Source organism: Protopterus annectens, chromosome 10.part0 (genome assembly GCF_019279795.1).
Source record: "Protopterus annectens isolate FY-2018-M chromosome 10.part0, PAN1.0, whole genome shotgun sequence".
NCBI classification, from domain to species: Eukaryota; Metazoa; Chordata; order Ceratodontiformes; family Protopteridae; genus Protopterus; species Protopterus annectens.
In genome coordinates, this window is record NC_056744.1 from 942,361,489 (window position 1) to 942,379,851 (window position 18,363).

Here is an 18,363-nt window from a genome sequence, read left to right on the forward strand (position 1 = left end):
CCGGTGGGACATTTGCGATTCAGTATTATCTGCTGCATTTGCATGGCATTGACTACTAATTCATAGTTACCGCGCCAAACACTGTGACAGGCCCTTAGCAACCCTTGCACCTTGGTTGTGGTGTTCCATGCCTACCATTGTGTATTATGGTATAAACCTGATTTGTATTACATTGCGATTTTATGACATTTTTATATATTTTCTTTATGTTTCAGTTTGCGCACACATGCCCTGCGGTTGTACTGTGCGTTACTGTGGACATGACATTAAATGTTGTTTTTTAGGTGTTGTGCATCTTTTCTTATGCCATTGGCTGTGTATTTAACCATTGGCATATGTTAACTTTGTAATACATGAGTCTGGTCCGCTTCCAAAGCTCCGATGTTCTGTTTGGGAAAATGTAAACCGTGTTTTTTGGTTTACATTTCCATGGGCTTACGCTACACCTGCACCACTTCATGAATCACTATCTGCCTTCATTTGCATGGTGTGACACTGCGCATGAGGTGATTAGCATACCTATGCCGAGGGCTGCGCAGTTCTGGTGTACACCGGTAGTGCACGTGGTATTGGATCGTACCTGAATCACTCGACGGCCATATTTGGCGTTATTCCGCCTGCGCTACGCCTGCGCCTGGCGCAAGCTTCATGAATCCTGGGGAGTGACTATTTTGCTGAGTTTAATTACATATTTTGTCTTATCCTGTGCACTACTAATTAGCATTCTGCCATACTACTGGATAGGGACTTGTGTATGACCTGTAGAGCATAGCAGCAGGAGGTTTACTAATGGTGTGGCATGGCAAGTGGGTAGTCATTAGTAGTTGTTTCTGCTGCAGCAGAGGGTAATAAGAATAAATATATGTGAAAATACTGTAATGTGCAGATTAAAGCAAACCGTGTAGCCAAATTATGTCACGTCAACTTCCCTAAATGTCAAAATAATATCGAATTTCGACTTTTCTGATCGCTTCACTGCTGAAACAAGTGCTACCATGGGTCAAAAAGGGGGTGAGATTTTGTAATTCGGTGCTTCAGTTTTCGCGATTTTGGAATTTCATGGTTTGAAGTTCACGGCAGCAGTTTCAAAGATGTGGCCGTCGAACATATGAAGGTATACCACTTACACAAACCTCACAGGTAGGAAAACAGCCTTAGTAAGAAAAAACAAGTACAAGAATGAGATGAGTGTGGAAGACATCAGGTTTACAAGAAAGGTGGTTTAGTAGATGAAAGAATTGATGACTGTAGTATACTGGAATTAACAGGAAACAGATGAAAACTTGTGCTGAACAGGTGCCAGCCTCTTTTTTTTATGGACCGAGTCTTTTTCTACTTTTTAGAATGCATTTTGCACATGCTGTAATTTGGTTTAGAATGGTTTATTAGATGTTAACAATGTCCAAATACTGTCTCCAATAACAGTGCTGATAAACAATAACAGTCTGTAGAAATTCGTGAATGCTGGATAACAATAACTGTGCTGATAAATATATCCAAAGTTTTGCCATGTATAGCTTGATTTTCCTGAATAATATCAACTCAAACAGTCTTTTTCTCCCGAATAGTATGGATATTTAACCTGACTTCTGTAGTCAGGTTTGAGTGTCTGTTCTTCAAACATCTTTATCATATGAGTCTAAAACCTAAGTTATTGACTCAACTTACAGTGTCTGAAGTATATTTTAATAATACCAAAACCATGTAATGTGTTACATACCTCTTTAGCCATGGTTTCCAAGCCTTGTCTTGTATGTCCCTCGCAGTTTATTTTTTTATCTAGCATTGCTTTGCAAGTACACATATCTTTCCTTTGAGAAAGGAGCATTCTGTAGCTCTCCCAGAAAACAATTATATCTGCACATCTCATACTGAGCCAGCAAGATTATCTTTTCCTTTTGACTGAACTGTCTTTCCCTGTAACTGAATGCATACATGAAAGCACAAGTCATCTATATTTTTAAGCCTATTATTCTACCTTAATGTACTATAGTGAACTCACTACAAACATCCTCAGTCTAACAGTAGATAAGAAACTACAATAAAGGTCATCCTACTTTATATATTTATATGTTATCTTTTATATTACATACTCAATAGATAAGAAAGTGTGTATAATATGCACATGTGTATGTGTGTGTGTGTGTGTGTGTGTGTGTGTGTGTGTGTGTGTGTGTGTGTGTGTGTGTGTTTGCCATCGGCGATGGACTGAACTTCCAACTGGAATTCCAGGGCTGGTTGTAATATGCCTGTTGCTTGCTGAGATAGACTCTGCCCTCTCCCTCATCCCCTGCAACCCTTAACTGCACAAAGCACATATTGAAGCTTGAATAAACGACTAACAGAGCAATACAGAGTATAGTTCATGAAAATTCAGAATACAGCAGATCAGATAAGCACAGATACATGCAACAGTTAATGACACAAGTAAACCTCAGGTCCAACATACTTAATTACTCCCCTCTTCATTACCATTTTCACAGAATTTCAGCATTCTAGGAAAAGATCTGCCCCTTAGAGAAAATTCTACCTCTTACATCCTCTCTCTTTACCAACTCAGTATCTCTGTACTTTTTTCTCCTGAGTTATCAGCCTGTCTTGTCACACTGTATACTGTTTTTGGCACTTGTTCTCTGACATATAAGATACTAATTTTAAACTCTTGTCTTAATTATACACACACATGCTTATACTGCCTGTACCTGTTCATTCCCTCAAATCTCCTTTTTTACTTTGTACTGTATGCCCTCTGTGACTGTCAGCCTTCAGGCATCTCTTTTTTTCTCTGTGGGGTTTCTCACTCTATGCTTAATAACCATGAAGTTTTCATCCTGCAGGTCTCAAGTCCTGATCTCGGTGCATAGGGCTGTGCCTACCCCAGGTGGTAGCCAGCTGGAGGGGAGCAATATCCAGGCAGCCAACCATGAGGATGCTGGCTCTTTTCCTGTACCTCTTCTTCCATTTATATGCCACTGGGGAATTAACCCATGGCCCAGGGGTCTCATTTAACCCCTAGACCAGGGCTATGTGGAGACCATCCTTACTTCCCCAGATTAGGGATCTAAACAGCACTCCTTCTTACAATATGCATCCTACATCATGCTGGATGTATGCCATGGAGTGTTTCTGATGTACCCTTTACTCTGCTGCATAGGTGGCTGATGTGGACACTGCATCACCATGGTATCCTGTGGCCTTCCCTTATGTGTGTGTGTGTGTGTGTGTGTGTGTGTGTGTGTGTGTGTGTGTGTGTGTGTGTGTGTATGTGTGCGCGCATGTGCTGCTACTCACAGTCATGAGGAATGCTCCCAGTGGTTTGAGATATCAAGCCCATGTGCCCTGCTCTGCAGTTAACACACAAGCCTCCACCTACACTGGAGTACAGCTAACTGAGAACAACCACTCCCTCCTTCCCCTCGGAGAGGGGGGGGCTGCACTCCTGAATGTGTTGTCTGTCTGATGACATTTTAAACCAATACCCCTTCTCCCTGAAAAGGTGGTAGCATAGTAAAAGTAATCCATTTCAAAAATAAAATAAATTAGGTTGTGGTTGAAACTGAATGGAAGTTTAGAACAGATAATTAAAATTGCAAACTGATAATGAGCTTCATCCTGTAGCTGTGAGTTTGATTCTCTCATTCACCATTTGCTGACAGTGAACAAGTCACTTAATCAGACAGTGCTCTTGTACCTCGATTGAAATGGCCCTCAGCCATACCTCTCAACCTCTTAGTACAATAAATCTAGACAAAGCCTGACAAAATGGGGGACAAAGGCCAAAAATAGGGGCAGATTTTAAATACTGCTCTTAGAAACTTAGAAATTTGCTAGAGTAACAATGTTTGTGTTAACATACATTTTCTGAAGGATGTGAAGTCTGAAATGAAATGTATGCCATTGTTTAGTGCATTTAATCCTCAGATCATCCCAGTAATTTATCAGAAAACTACAAACTTTTTGAGGAATAGATCAAAAATATGTTGTAAAAATCTGGACTGTTGAGAGGTATGGCCTCAGTCTAGCAGAAGTATGTCACTACAACATATAAATAAACAATTAACAGATCCATCTTGTCACTCCACCAGACTGATTACCAAATAAAAAGATAATACAACTATACTTATTTGCCCTTTCTGGTAGGTGAGATATCACCTTGTCTTTTAAGTTTAAAGAGCCCATCTTTGTTTAACTTCCATCGCCACCATGTGTTTTTAATATGTGTGGGATCCTCCATGTTAAGATTAATTGTTTATTTTGGATCATTATTGCATGGCTGTGATCTACTAATGTGGATCATGTCACACTTTTATTAGGGAGATCTAGCAGTTCAGGTTTTGAACTACTTGGAACTACTTCTTAAAGCACTGTTATCCTGAGTAAGGAATGATAGTGGAGTATAAAACTACTAAATGCCTTCATTTCAGTAGCTGTGATATCAACAGTGCTTGCTGAAATGACTAACGGTACTATGTTCATGCCCAAGTGACTGCTCTTCAGCACTGCTGATTGTGGTTCCTAAAAGTTTGCTCCTCAGGTAGCCATCTGCTTTGCCCCACCACAGTTATTATACTGTTTAGTCAATAATTGTACATTTATAAGCCACCTGTGATACTCATATGAGCTGCCCTACCAGGCAATCAGTTGCAAATAGAAGAGGTTTCAATGTCTATCTGATTGTTTTTGTTCTAACTGATGGGCCACAGCTGAAACAGTGATAGCTCCATCCTTATCCAGAGCTGCACATCGCTTGGCAATGATGCCATAGCTTTTGAGAGATTTTGCTAACATCTGAAGAACTGCATGGAATACAAACAAAATTAAGCATCATTTTGCACTTGCATTGCTTATTTTCATTATACTGTGAAAGTTTACTGTGCTGTTTATTGTTTTTTGCACGTCTCTAAAGTTAAAAGCTGCATTTTCAAACTGCTATAAGGGCTGCTATTCAGCAGTGAAATACATTGTATCTAGTGTTTTTTAGTTGGCATTAGAGATCTGTTTGTGGGTCCTTAACACTTGGGCTCCAAACCAGTCATTTTAATTTAAGAGGGTCAAAGTGTGTACTCTTGTCAGAAGAGGTCTGATTTCACCTATCTGAGCTAGGAATTGCTGGTGGAAAGCTCATTGTGTGCTTATCTGATTGGTATTAGGGCATAGTTAGTGTAAAACTTGTTTTTTTCTGATCATATATAAGCCTTGCTTTTGTGCGAAGCTGCTCTTCATGCAGCATTGGTTATTGGTGTCTTATATATACACAGTTAACAGAAATTGAAATTTCCTTAAAAAAACTCCTCAGAACTTTATCTTGGTTCCATGTTACTCACATGGCAACTAGTTTGTACAGTGAGGAGCATTTACATATTTAGTTAGGGCTATTTAGGTCTACTTTACCTTATTATAGCAACAAGGACTATTGCTCCTCAGAGAGCATCTGGTTTGGATGCTGGGCAACAATGTTGGTTAGGGTAGCTGCAGATTACACTACGTAAGCACCCTTCCCTCATCTGGTTGCAAACATTCTTCATTCCTATCCCTTGCAAGTACACATTAGGACCAGCAACCATGGATGGACACTTTCCTGCTATCTCTGCATCCAGCTTGGTGGACATGGACATCCTGAAGTAATGTAGCAATTGCCTTATGTACACTGAAAATCATTTAATTCTTGAACAGACAAATGCCGTATGTGAAACATGTAGTTACACATTGACACTGGAGGTTAGACTCTCAGAGAGAGACTCAAAAAGTAACAAACAGGTGTCAACAACTCACACACATCACTCACTGAACCCACAAAGGATCACACACATAGACCTACGTATGCAGAGGTGCTCACATGCAACGTAACCCAAACCTCAATAGCCTCTCATGCACAGTTCTCTGAAAATCAGCATGCACACAAGCAAGACAATTACCATCATAACATATAAAGCCATGTCTCACTGTGTCTCATCTACCAAGCCTATAAGGAAAAACACTCCACAACCCAATATTCTGGTCATAGAAGACTCCACTGTGAGACACACTGATGGTCCTCTTACCAGGCTGGATAAGGAAAAGGTTTCAGTTAGTTGTCTGTCAGGGGCCAGGATCCACCAGATCATGCAAGCACTCAGGTCACTTAGTCTTAAGTACCAGTATGACACAGCAATAGTCCATGTGGGTGTAAATGACCTGAGACATACCTCCCTGGACTAAATAAAAAGAGACATGACTGAGCTCTCAGAATATGTGTTACAGGCAGGTACGATGATAGCAGTGATAAAGGATAATGTCACAGCAGAAAATTATCAACTTTAACAATTGACATAGCTACTGGTGTCATTCCAAGTAGGTTCATGCTTGTCAGCCTGGGAGGACATGGTTGACAGGTCCTGCTGCTTTGCCAGGATGGTCTTCATCTGTCAGTTCTAGGCTTTCAAGTATTGGGCAAAACATTATCCACCATTATAGTGCCTTTTAGGCATTGTCAAACACATAAACCTTCTAACTTAACAAAAGCTACCCAGAACAATCTAAAGGTGTTACTGATTAATGCTAGGAGTCTCAACAATAAAATACACTCCACTGAAGCTCTCGTTACCCTGGAGAATGCTGACAACTGTGCAATTTCTGAAACATAGTTCATAGCCATGGAAAGGACTCTGGCAGTGCATGACTATGATACCTTTATACTTTCTGACCACCCACTAAACATGAAAGAGCATATGGTGGAGGTGTATCTATCTACATAAAGGATAAGAACACCTCAAGGCTTGTCAAATAATAAGACATGCTTGAGGCACTTCATGCCCAGCTAACAGTGGGAAAAATCCTTTACCATATTTTTGCTAGCTACAGATCCCCACCATGAACCAGGAAATCCATACAGCATACCTAAAGTTACTAGAATCACTCACCATCCAGGACAATGCCATAGTCAGGGGTGATGTTAACTACTCCTCCATTAAATGGGATGCATGCACAACTACTAACATGTAGGCCCAAAGATTTCTTGACTTTGCAAATTCAAATGCCCTGGAGCAGTTATCTGCACTCCCACTAGGGGAACAGATATCTTAGATCTGGTACTCACAAATATGGGAGAGCACTGCACCCCCACAGCATGATGTCCTCACTGGTAAGATCAGATCACAAAGTGGTCTCCCTTGAAATGAAGGTAAAACTAGTCCCCTACCTACACCCTAAACTTTAACGACTTCTCTAAGTTAAATTACCCCCATTAAGGGACTGCACAGGTAGTTTCCAAGGTTCCCCAATCTAGAAAGCACAAAAATCTAAGCAGAGGCATGCACAAAAGCCCTGCATGACTATATAAATAACTGCATAGAAACGGCAGTACCACACCAAAATAAACCTAGGTCAAAACACAAAACCAAGCCACCCTTGTGGACCTCTGGTATTAATAGCTTGTACAACAAAAGTATGAAAATCCTGTTGAGAAGTACAAGGGAATATGCACACCAGAGCAAAAAGTCCCTCATTAATCTAAACAAGTAAATCAGAGAAGTAGTCAAGTCTTTGAAAGCAGACTTTGATGTAAAAATAACCTCCAAAGCTAAGGATAACCAAAAGGTATTTATTAGTTATGTCTGCAACCTTAAGGGCTTCACACAAGTTGTAGATGGCATTACTTATATTCAGCCGGAAGATATAGAAAATCTGCTGGCTGAAAAATTTACTTCAAAGTTCACCTCCCATCAACCACAGTTCTCCCCCAAGAAATACTCTCCACCACTCCACTACCAATTATCACCAAAGAACAGGTTGCCACTGTGCTCTCTAAAGCTAAAAACTTGGCTTCAATAGAATCTGGTCATATATCAGATTACCTTTTAAACAGCTTAAATCAGGACTTATCAGGCTCATTAGGATCTCTATGTAAGAATCACAGCCTATGGACTGGCTTGGTCCCTATAGTGTGGTGGACAGCAACAGCCATCCCTCTGCATAAAGGGAGACCACCTACTGACCCAGGAAATTACAGAACATAAGTTTGACTGGTCTTATATGTAAGGCCATGGAAAGAATAATCATGGACCTGATAAATAATAACATAGGAAACCTCCAAACACTGGACCCGACCTTTGTCAAGGGCAGGCCATGCCTACTGAACTTGGTGGATTTCTTTGATAAAATAACTAAGGCCATGGATGAGGGTAAAATAGTACATACTGCCTACTTTAACTTGGCCAAGGCATTTGACACAATCCCCCACTCAGGTATTATAAATAAACTCACAAAACTTGGCATAAATCCCTACATCACCAGATAGATAGCCAACTGGCTCATGGACAGGACATGTGATTAAAGTGGGTGAATCCAGATCCAGCAAGAGGCTAGTTATGTTGTGCCACAAGGCTCAGTGGTGGGACTGGTCCTGTTCAGAATATACTTCTCTGAAGTCTGGATGACAAAGTTTGCCAATGACTGGAAGCTGTGGGACAATCATTGAATTCCCCAGTGATGTACCTATCTTTCAGCAGGGTCCATATCACACAAATGATCAGTGCCAGAACCATAGCCTAAATTGAAATGTGAAAAAATACATTATCATACCCTTTGGGAAGTCAAATACCCCTGCAAATTACAACATCAATAGCACACCCCTAGGAGTAGACTCAAAGGTGAGAGATCTAGGTACACAGATAGGTAGTAGCCTGAACTTTGACCGCAATGTGTCTACAGCAGTGAGGAAGTCCTTCTAAATGGCACAACTTATAATTAAATTTATGGCAGCCAAATCCAATGAAATTATACTCCTGCTGTACTCAGCCTCATTAGACCAATCCTTGAGTACAATGCACCATTTGGCATGTACTTAACTAGGCAACTACAGCAGTTGGAGTGACCTCAGAGGTTTCTTACAAAGAAAATGCAGGGTGTAAACATGCCTTATACAGATAGAGGAAAAGCCCTATCCCTTTACTCTGTCTCCTACTGTCTATTAAGGGATGACCTATGTCTGATCTACAAAGCACTCACAAATATAGCCCTGATGGAGCTGCTACACATCTGTAAGTCAAACAGCACAAGGGTCACATAATCCTGGAATCTAAACTTAGTCAGCGACTCAAACAAAACATGAAGAGACAAATATGTGTCTTTGAGATTGCCCCTTCTTAGGAACAGCCTTCCTACTCATGTTAAGCAGATCCCTTCCTGGTCCTCTCCAAATACAGCTTGGATCAATGGATGGAGAATTGCAAATTCACACCTGGGGTAATGCCTATGTCCCTTATGGACAGGGGAATCTGCAACATACTCAAAGCATAGACACAAACTCCTGCCATCCTCTTGCCTCTAGGGGCTATATATTTGGTAAAATCAAGTTATATTGGCTAGGGTTGTAAGGACCCTTAAGCTGTTAACCTACCCCATGATTCAGTACGGTTCTGTGCAGGCATGCAGGAATAGCTTATTCTTGCATGGAAGTGTCCGTTTAAGAGTAGCACAGCAGCACACCATGCATAGTAATGAAGGTGCACTGCCTCTGCTCCTAAATGGACACAGAACGCAGACGAGTACAGGGGTGTGTCTGAGAGAAGAGCTCTCACAATACACATGACCCTGCACTCAGGAAGTGCTATCTGGCAATAATAATGAGCAAGAATGCTCATAGGAGGCTGCATACCTCCCATCTGTACAAATCATTGCAGAATGTCCACATGTCATGGTCATACAGCAACCCAATTGTCCTGGCAAATCACTGGGATGATCTCAGGATTGAAGTCGCTAAATAATGCATACATTTCAGCGTCTGACTTCAAATCTGTGATAAAATGTATATTAAAACAAATCCTGTTACCATAGCAACTGTCCCAAGTTTATAAGAGCAATAATGACAATATGTCCATAGGTGTACCACAATTTGTCAAGCTTTGTCTAGATAGTGTGCCTGAAGATGTAGAGAGATATGGGGAGTTGCTAGGATGTTTGCCAAATGTGCAGATGTATGCAGGAATCCACAGCAATAAGTGAAACCTGTCCCTTCCAAGAGAAAATAGCAGTTTTTGTCACACAGGTTAAATTTAACTGTAGGTGCACGGGTTTGTCCATTGCTTAGCTAGACATACTGTAGCTTAAATGGCACAAGAAGATACATAGCAAGATACAAGCAATTGAAGCAGCACTGCAATAGTGTAGTGGTCAGAGTGTCTGCTTTGCAAGCAGCTATTCCTTGTTTGACTTTCACTGTAGTAAATTCCATTTTCCGTTTTGAAGTCACCTTATGAACATTTTTTTGCCGTTTAACCTACTAAATAACATATATTTGCAAACAGGAGTACTGCATTAAATGCAGATGTGAAGTGTCATTGTAATAATGTGGTAAAATCCACAGATAAACACAAGTGCCCCATACAGTATATGTACACATGAATCAGAGATACGAATTGAAGGTATAATGTGTAATGAATGATAAATCCATAGAGTGTCCAAATCCACCACTTTCCCAAGAGCCATGTTACATTTCTGTCTAAATTAGTGTGGGGGTAAGTGGGAGTAAGCACTTTTAAGCAGTAGTAAGTGGGTTTAAGCCCATTTGCATGGTGTAAGCAATGTGCACACAGGTTAAGCAATATTGAAGGTAACTCCTTGTAAGCATATTTAACCGGAAGTTAGCATTGCTTACTGTCATGCAAACCCATGCAAACCCACTTACAACTGCTTAAAAGTGCCTTAATCACTCTTCATCCCACAGCCACTGTTCTGCCCATCAACAAAATAAACAGCCCTTGCAGGGCTTGAACCCAGGACCCTGTACACTACAGTCACAGTAGTTAACCAGTAAGCCATCACAGCAGTGCATAAGACTGAGGTATCCCCAAATAGATCCTCACTATAGCAAAATCAATATTTACATGTGAAAGGAATCTATATACAGCTTTATGTTGTATAACCTACTACATAACATAAATATGTGAACTGCAGTATTGCATTAAGTCCAGATGTGAGCTGTCATTGTAATAAAGTATTGAAATCCTCCAATAAATACAAGGACCCCATACATTGTACGTACACATGAATCATGGATACCAAACAAATATATAACATGTAATGAATGATAAATCAATGCCAAACAGCAAATAGTGTGCAAATTTAAAATTAAGCAATGCTAAGCATTGCACACCCCTGCTTACTAGGTGTAAGCAATGTGTAGGCCAGCTAAATCAGTTTGCCCTTTGGTATACCCCTTTAAGCAATTCCAACCTTAGGTAAGCAGGTTTGCCCATAACTTAGCATTTTCAAAACCTTCCAATCATGGGAAAATGCGGGAAATCCGCCCTATTTAAACCCCACAGGCGGGAATACATCTCATAACTGGTTGCAGCTTCCTCCTCTAGGCACTATGGCTGGTGTGGCTGAAGGATCCCGCTTCCAGGTGTAGCTCTGGGGCATCCAGGAGTCCAAAGTCATGGCAGGACTCCTTGTTAAAGACCATGACCAGAGACTGCTGCAGGGCCAGTACCAGGGTTCCCAACATAAAGTGGAAGCCTGGGACCGTTTTGCCCGTGACCTCACCAGTGCCACTGGCATCCCTCAGACTGGTGAGCAGGTCAAGCATCACTATGCTGACCTGAAACTGAAAAAGAGGGAGGTCTTGGATCAGTGGATCCAAAAGACTAGGCAGACGGGTGATGTCCCAGCCGTGTGCAAGTATCATTCTACTACTTGTTTAATAATTGCCAGCTCATGTATATTATGGATGGGTATGGCTAAATATTCTTCTTATGTCTTTGACAGCAGCCAGCCGAGGGGGCTGTGAATCAGGAAGCCCATGCCTGTAGACTGCAAAGGCTGCATCGTGAGGCAGGTTAGTAATAATCTTGCATGTACTGTTATAATAAATACATTTAAAAGTAGTAGAAAGTTAATTCCCAGTATAAAACCTATATTGTGTATGGCATATACTGAATAAACCAGACAATATGGCAGGAAGACTCTCATATAGGTTTATATAAATAAAAGGTTAACAGCCTGGCAATAAATATCTAACTCCTGGACTGCTTGTATTTACTCTGGTATCATATGGTAATTTAGTGTTGCAATCTCTTAATAGTACTGTTGTATTAAGCACTGTTACCTACACTGTACTACACAAATAAAATGTGTAGGAATGTCTGTGTATAACTGTTGTAATCACAAGGTCATACTGTACAACTGATAGAGACTTAGACAGAAAACAGTGAAAAGATAGACAACATAATCCAAATAGCACACTCAACTGACACGTGAAGTGTTGTAATGTTAGCACACGCAGCCATGGTTTGAAATTTGGGAGTGATAGTAAGCTGTATGCAGAATCATACCCCACAATTGTACAGATATTGTCAGAAAGTCCAGATAATTGGCGTAAGTCCCCTGCCTGTCACCCTGTCCCCCTGGTAAATCAGTGGGATGCTCCCAAAAGTTTAGGCAGCAAATAATGACATACAACTGATTGTCAGACATCATAACTGTCAGAAATATATCTATAAGAACAAACCTGTCACTCTAGCAACTCACCAAAGTGTTTTGAGAGTAATAAGCAAAGTATGTCCCAACTCCACCCCCATGTTGTGAAGCTATGACCAGAGTGTGTGCAGTAACAGAGTGAGACGTATGTGCATAATAATAATGTGGAATCTGATAATATGTGTGGCAACATTCAGGTAGTGTTAACAAACATTCCCCTCACAGGTCTGACAGATACGAAAACTGTGCCTAGAAATAAAAGATTGAAATCCTGGACTGGTACTGTTTAGTCTGGTATTTCATGGCAGTGTTAGTGTTGCAATATCTATGACTAATAAGGTAGTTCTCATCACTCTCATCCACACAGTGCTACATAATAAAACTGTCTAGGAAACCCTGTATAAAAGTTTTGTAATTACAAGGTGAGATTGTAAAACCATGGGAGACTTATAGACAGAATTCAGAGAAAATATACACAGCAATATCTATATAGCACACTCAACTGTGATGCACACTGTTTTATTTTTAGCAGACACAGCCATGGTTCGAATCTTGGGAGTGGTAGTATGCTGTATGCAGAATCATACCCCTCAAACTGTACAGATCTGTCCAGAATGTCCAGATAATTGGCCCATATCTGCTGCCTATTACCCTGTACACTGGCATATCAGAGTGATAATCTCTAACATTTAGGCAGCATTTAATGTCATATAACTGACTGTCAGGCCTGTAAATATTTGGAAACTGTCTATGAAAACAAACTTGTCATTGTAGCAACTCACCAAAGATTTATGAGGGCAATAGTCAAAGTATGTCCCAGTTTCACCTGCATGTTGTCAAGACATGCCCAGAGTGTGTGCAATAAGAGATGGAAAGATATGTGCATAACATCAACCTGGAATCTGGGAATATGCATAGAAACATTCAGGTAGTGTTAACAAACAATACCTCCACAGGTATACCAGGTATGAAGTTTATACTGCAGGTAAAACACAGTTCATGTATATAGTTGTCTACATCCATACCACTGTCCAAACTAAGGCCATAGATATTACCTGTAAGATACAGATCACAGTACTGACTAAGAAAGTAATGAGAACTACAGGGATATACAAGTTGTTAATTGACATCTTTCTCTCACCCCTACATATCTGCAACAATAAACTAAATACACAACTCAATCGGCATGTGTACAATTAAATCTACTGTTGGGACATATGTCCTATTGTTTGATAAATACTGAAATTTCTTTCTATGTATGTGCCATGTTAAAATACTCCCACATTGGTGGCATGTTGCCATCAATGTACCTGCATGTTGTTGTAATGGCCACTGTGGTTCCATATATGCATGTGTTCTGTTTGCTATGCAACTGTTCCATAGCTGGTGTTTTAGGTTAATGGGAATATCTATGCAAGCTGTTATACCTAATCCTGGAATGTGTTGACTATTACTAACCCAAATGTTTTAAAATTGAAACATCATAGCATGTTTGGGAAGGCTGGTCCCAGTGGACCCACCTCTCCCACCTCATCTGGCCATGGCACTGGGCACCAGCACTTCTGGGGCCCACCCCGAGACCTCATCATCTGCTGGTCCTGTACCACCTTTGAGTGGAATTGCCTCAGGGGATGGGGCTCACCCCCCTGGGAGTGGGTGCAGACAGGATACTGTCACCTGTCATCAGGTCCGGGGTCTGGTGTGTAGTGAGCTCTGCAGGGAGTTCGGAGATCTGCTACACCAGCTTGAGGGCCATGTGGCACATCTAGAGGGTCAGACTGCCACTCATACCCAGCCCCCAGCACAGCCACCTTTGGGGCCGTGAAGGTGCAGTGGTGACTGCTCATAGGTGAGGACCTCAGTCCCACTGTATCCACTAGGGGGCTCATGGGCTTCCAACTTCCAAACACCCTTCCCCATCCAAGGTGTTTACCCCCTACATGTGTCATATACCACCCCTGAATGCTGTCTTGTCTGTTATCCTACCCAACCTACCTCCCCAAATATACCTACTATCCCTCCCCAACATCCCACTCTCATCTTAAAAAAAAGGGCAATCTGTTCCCCCCCAAAAATCTCGCCACATACATAGCTGTCCATTTCACACGTGTCCACTGGACACATGTAATTTGGTCTAATTGGCTTCACAACATATTATTGTTGTCTTCACCCATCTCTCAGGGGTATGAGTGTCCAAATCTACCTCCAAATCAGTGTATATGCACAGCTGTTTCTGTAGAAGAAATGGGCAGCTACGGACCTTCCCTACACCCGTCCTGCACAAGCCTAGCTATTTTCCCTACTGTCTTTCCCTCTTTGCGCACCTTTTTCACCACTTTCCTATCAACCTTTTTTCTTTTCTTTTAAAGAAATTAACACGGGGGTAAGTGGGAGTAAGCACTTTTAAGCAGCAGTAAGCAAGTTTAAGCCTGTTTGTGCAGGGGTAAGCAATGCCTACACAGGATAGGCAATCTAGAGGCTAATTGACTGTAAACATATTTAACTGGAAGTTAGCATTGCATACCATCGCAGAGACCTGTGCAAACCCACTTACAACTGCTTAAAAGTGCCTTAATCACTCTGTATCCAACAGCCCTTGTTCTGCCCAGCAATAAAATAAACAAGTCTCGAACTCAGGACCCTACACACCATATCCAAAGTGATTTACTACTAAGTCATGTCAGATATACATAGCCCTGATATTTTCACAAACATATCATCCAGCACAGTCATTCAACAGTACAGGAAATGTATTTATACCTGTAGATGTATGTGCGTGTGTGTGTGTGTGTGTGTGTGTGTGTGTGTGTGTGTGTGTGTGTGTGTGTGTGTGTGTGTGTGTGTGTATATATATATATATATATATATATATATATATATATATATATATATATATATATATATATATATATATATATACACATACATATGTATACATTTATAGATATATATGTCCACCATATATATGTCTATATATCTATACAGCGATGGAATATATATATATATATATATATATATATATATATATATATACATATATATATATATATATATATATATATATAGATATATATAGATATATTTATAGATATAAAAGAGAACACAACAAATACATATATGACCAAAGGCACCATTAATGGGGGTGAGGGGGGCCCAAGCTAAGTAACTTTTGTAATTATTGGTATCACCCCTCCCCCAAAGCCAAACAGGTCTGCCTTGCAACACAATACCATCACTTGCAAGTCCCATACCCAAGACCCTACACAACATAGCCACAAGAAGTTAACAGTAATCCATCCCATCTGTATGATGTCAGGATGGTATCGGTAACATATCATGCAGTACAGTCTGGCTACCACAGGGAATGTACAATGTGGAAGCAATAAACATTCCAAAGATACACACACACACACATATATGCAGATACACACACAGATATATATATACATATATATATATATATATATATATATATATATATATATATATATATATATATATATATATATATATATATATATATATATATATATATATATATATAGATATATATGTATATACACATACACACACATATAGATATGTATAGGAAGATACATATTTAGAGGGTGCACAGCATATTGATCAGCCAATATTCTTACAGTTGCCACCTTTTAAAATGGACAGTGTATGATTCACTCATACAAAAGACAATTATTGGATGAAACATATGCCCACAGAGAAGTCAAAGGATATGACACCACACACAGGTTTGCATCCATAAGAAATGTTTATTTGTGTACTATTACAATTGTATATGCCAATTCATATAGCTATTAGGTGTTTGAAATACATACTAACTGAGTATTGCAACTCTCAAGCAGATCATTTTATACAGTAATCCAAAAGCATACATATGTTGCTGTCCAGGCCAAGGCCTTCAAGTAAAGAAAGACTGGGCCAGAGGATAACAATCAATCCAGAGTAAGCAATGCAGATGTATAGTTCAGCCGCCTCCAATTACACTCAGTACTCAACCCCTAGGGGGAAAAGAATTAAGTTGCCACAATGAGGATGTATCTGTTACATAACAATGCTTAACTGAAAACATCACTATCACAATGACAAACAGAACAATCTGTATGACAGTAAGCACTAGGCCACCAATGTTCCTAAGGTGAAATGTATATAAATGTACAGCCACATACCTTAAGGAGTCTTACTACTGATATCCCTCACATGTTGTAACAGCCTGGGTTATATATAGTGCATACCCCTCCCCCATAGACTGACTTAAAGGGTTATATAACAGTGTTGCATACACTGACCTCTGGACTGCAGAAGGGTACACATTTTTTTCCAGCTGTAGCCCACATATATGTGGACCCAATCCCACAATATGTGTGGGGACCACAACAGCACTGGAATGAGGGCAGGAATGGCAGCACAACATAATCACAGGACACTACACAACAACCTGTTGCTGCATGTCATATGGACAAAGCCTGGCATATAGGTGGAGGACAGAGGCTGGAACACAGGGCCATATTTGGAATAGTGTTGTTATATACTGAGAAAGTTGCTGGTGTTACAGGATAGTTGCAACATATCCTTAGTCAGAAATACAAAGTCAGAAACACAAATGGATGTAGCCATGTACTGATAGCATTCAACAGACACAATGCCAGTGATATATCTGACACAAGACCTGTGTGGTGGACAGACCAAATATAACAGGCAATCCTCTGGCCATCATGTGGCTAGGCCCACGATTGAGAGCTATGCAGGCAGACTGCATTCCATGTTAAACTAGTATGTACACACAAACCCTGTAACACTGGTGGTATACGATGCATATAACAACACTACCCACACTGTCTGTAGGTCTGGAACCTTATACAGATATGTAGCTGGCCTGAGTCTGCAAGTCCTCTTGTAAGAGGTATTGCTACCTGCTTTCTGCAACACTGCTGTCTACACACAGGAAGGATATCCTCCTTACAGGAAAGGTAAAGGGACCACACCCACATGATGTAGGAATTTATAATAGTGGGTTGCCATGACAGTGGTAATTGGAAGTACTACACAGCAGGCTGCATGCAGGTAGCAAGTGGTGGACACTGATTGGTGCAGAGGCCATCACCTGATTGTGTGCATCACCTACAAAATCCATGCTACAATCTATTCAAAGCAGTTCAATCCATTTAGTGGAGAGAGACAGAGAGAGAGAGAGAGAGAGAGAGAGAGAGAGAGAAATAACAAAAAAACCCAAATACAACAAACAAATAAAAACACACGTCCATCCAGCCATACACACAGCAAACTGTATCCAGAAGGGGCATCATTCCCACAACAGGTATGAGAAGCATATATGCATGTAATTGAATGTAATACTTGGTCCATAATAATGGGATAGATGATGTGGAAAGATTTATATGTGCCATCAGGTGTTGTAATGATGTCCAGTTGAAAAAACTGCTATGGACAATAGTGTCTGTCTCTGTGGGCAGTGGGACATACCTGTCAACTGTGCAGATCAGCACTGACTGACAAGATGTAAGCCATCACAGCGTGTGTTGTGTACAACTCAATATATATCTACACACACACACACACACACACACACACACACACACACACACACACACACACACACACACACACACAACAAACACATATATATATATATATATATATATATATATGCATATATATCTGTATGTGTGTGCGTGTGTGTGTATGTCTACATATATACAAACACACACACACACACACATACACACACACACATATGTATATAAATACATGTCCCCTACTTTTGAATGACAGTACTGCATGATATGTGTGGAAACATCACCCATATCAATACACACACACACACACACACATATATATGTAAGTGTGTGCAAAATGGACGGTTATGTCAGT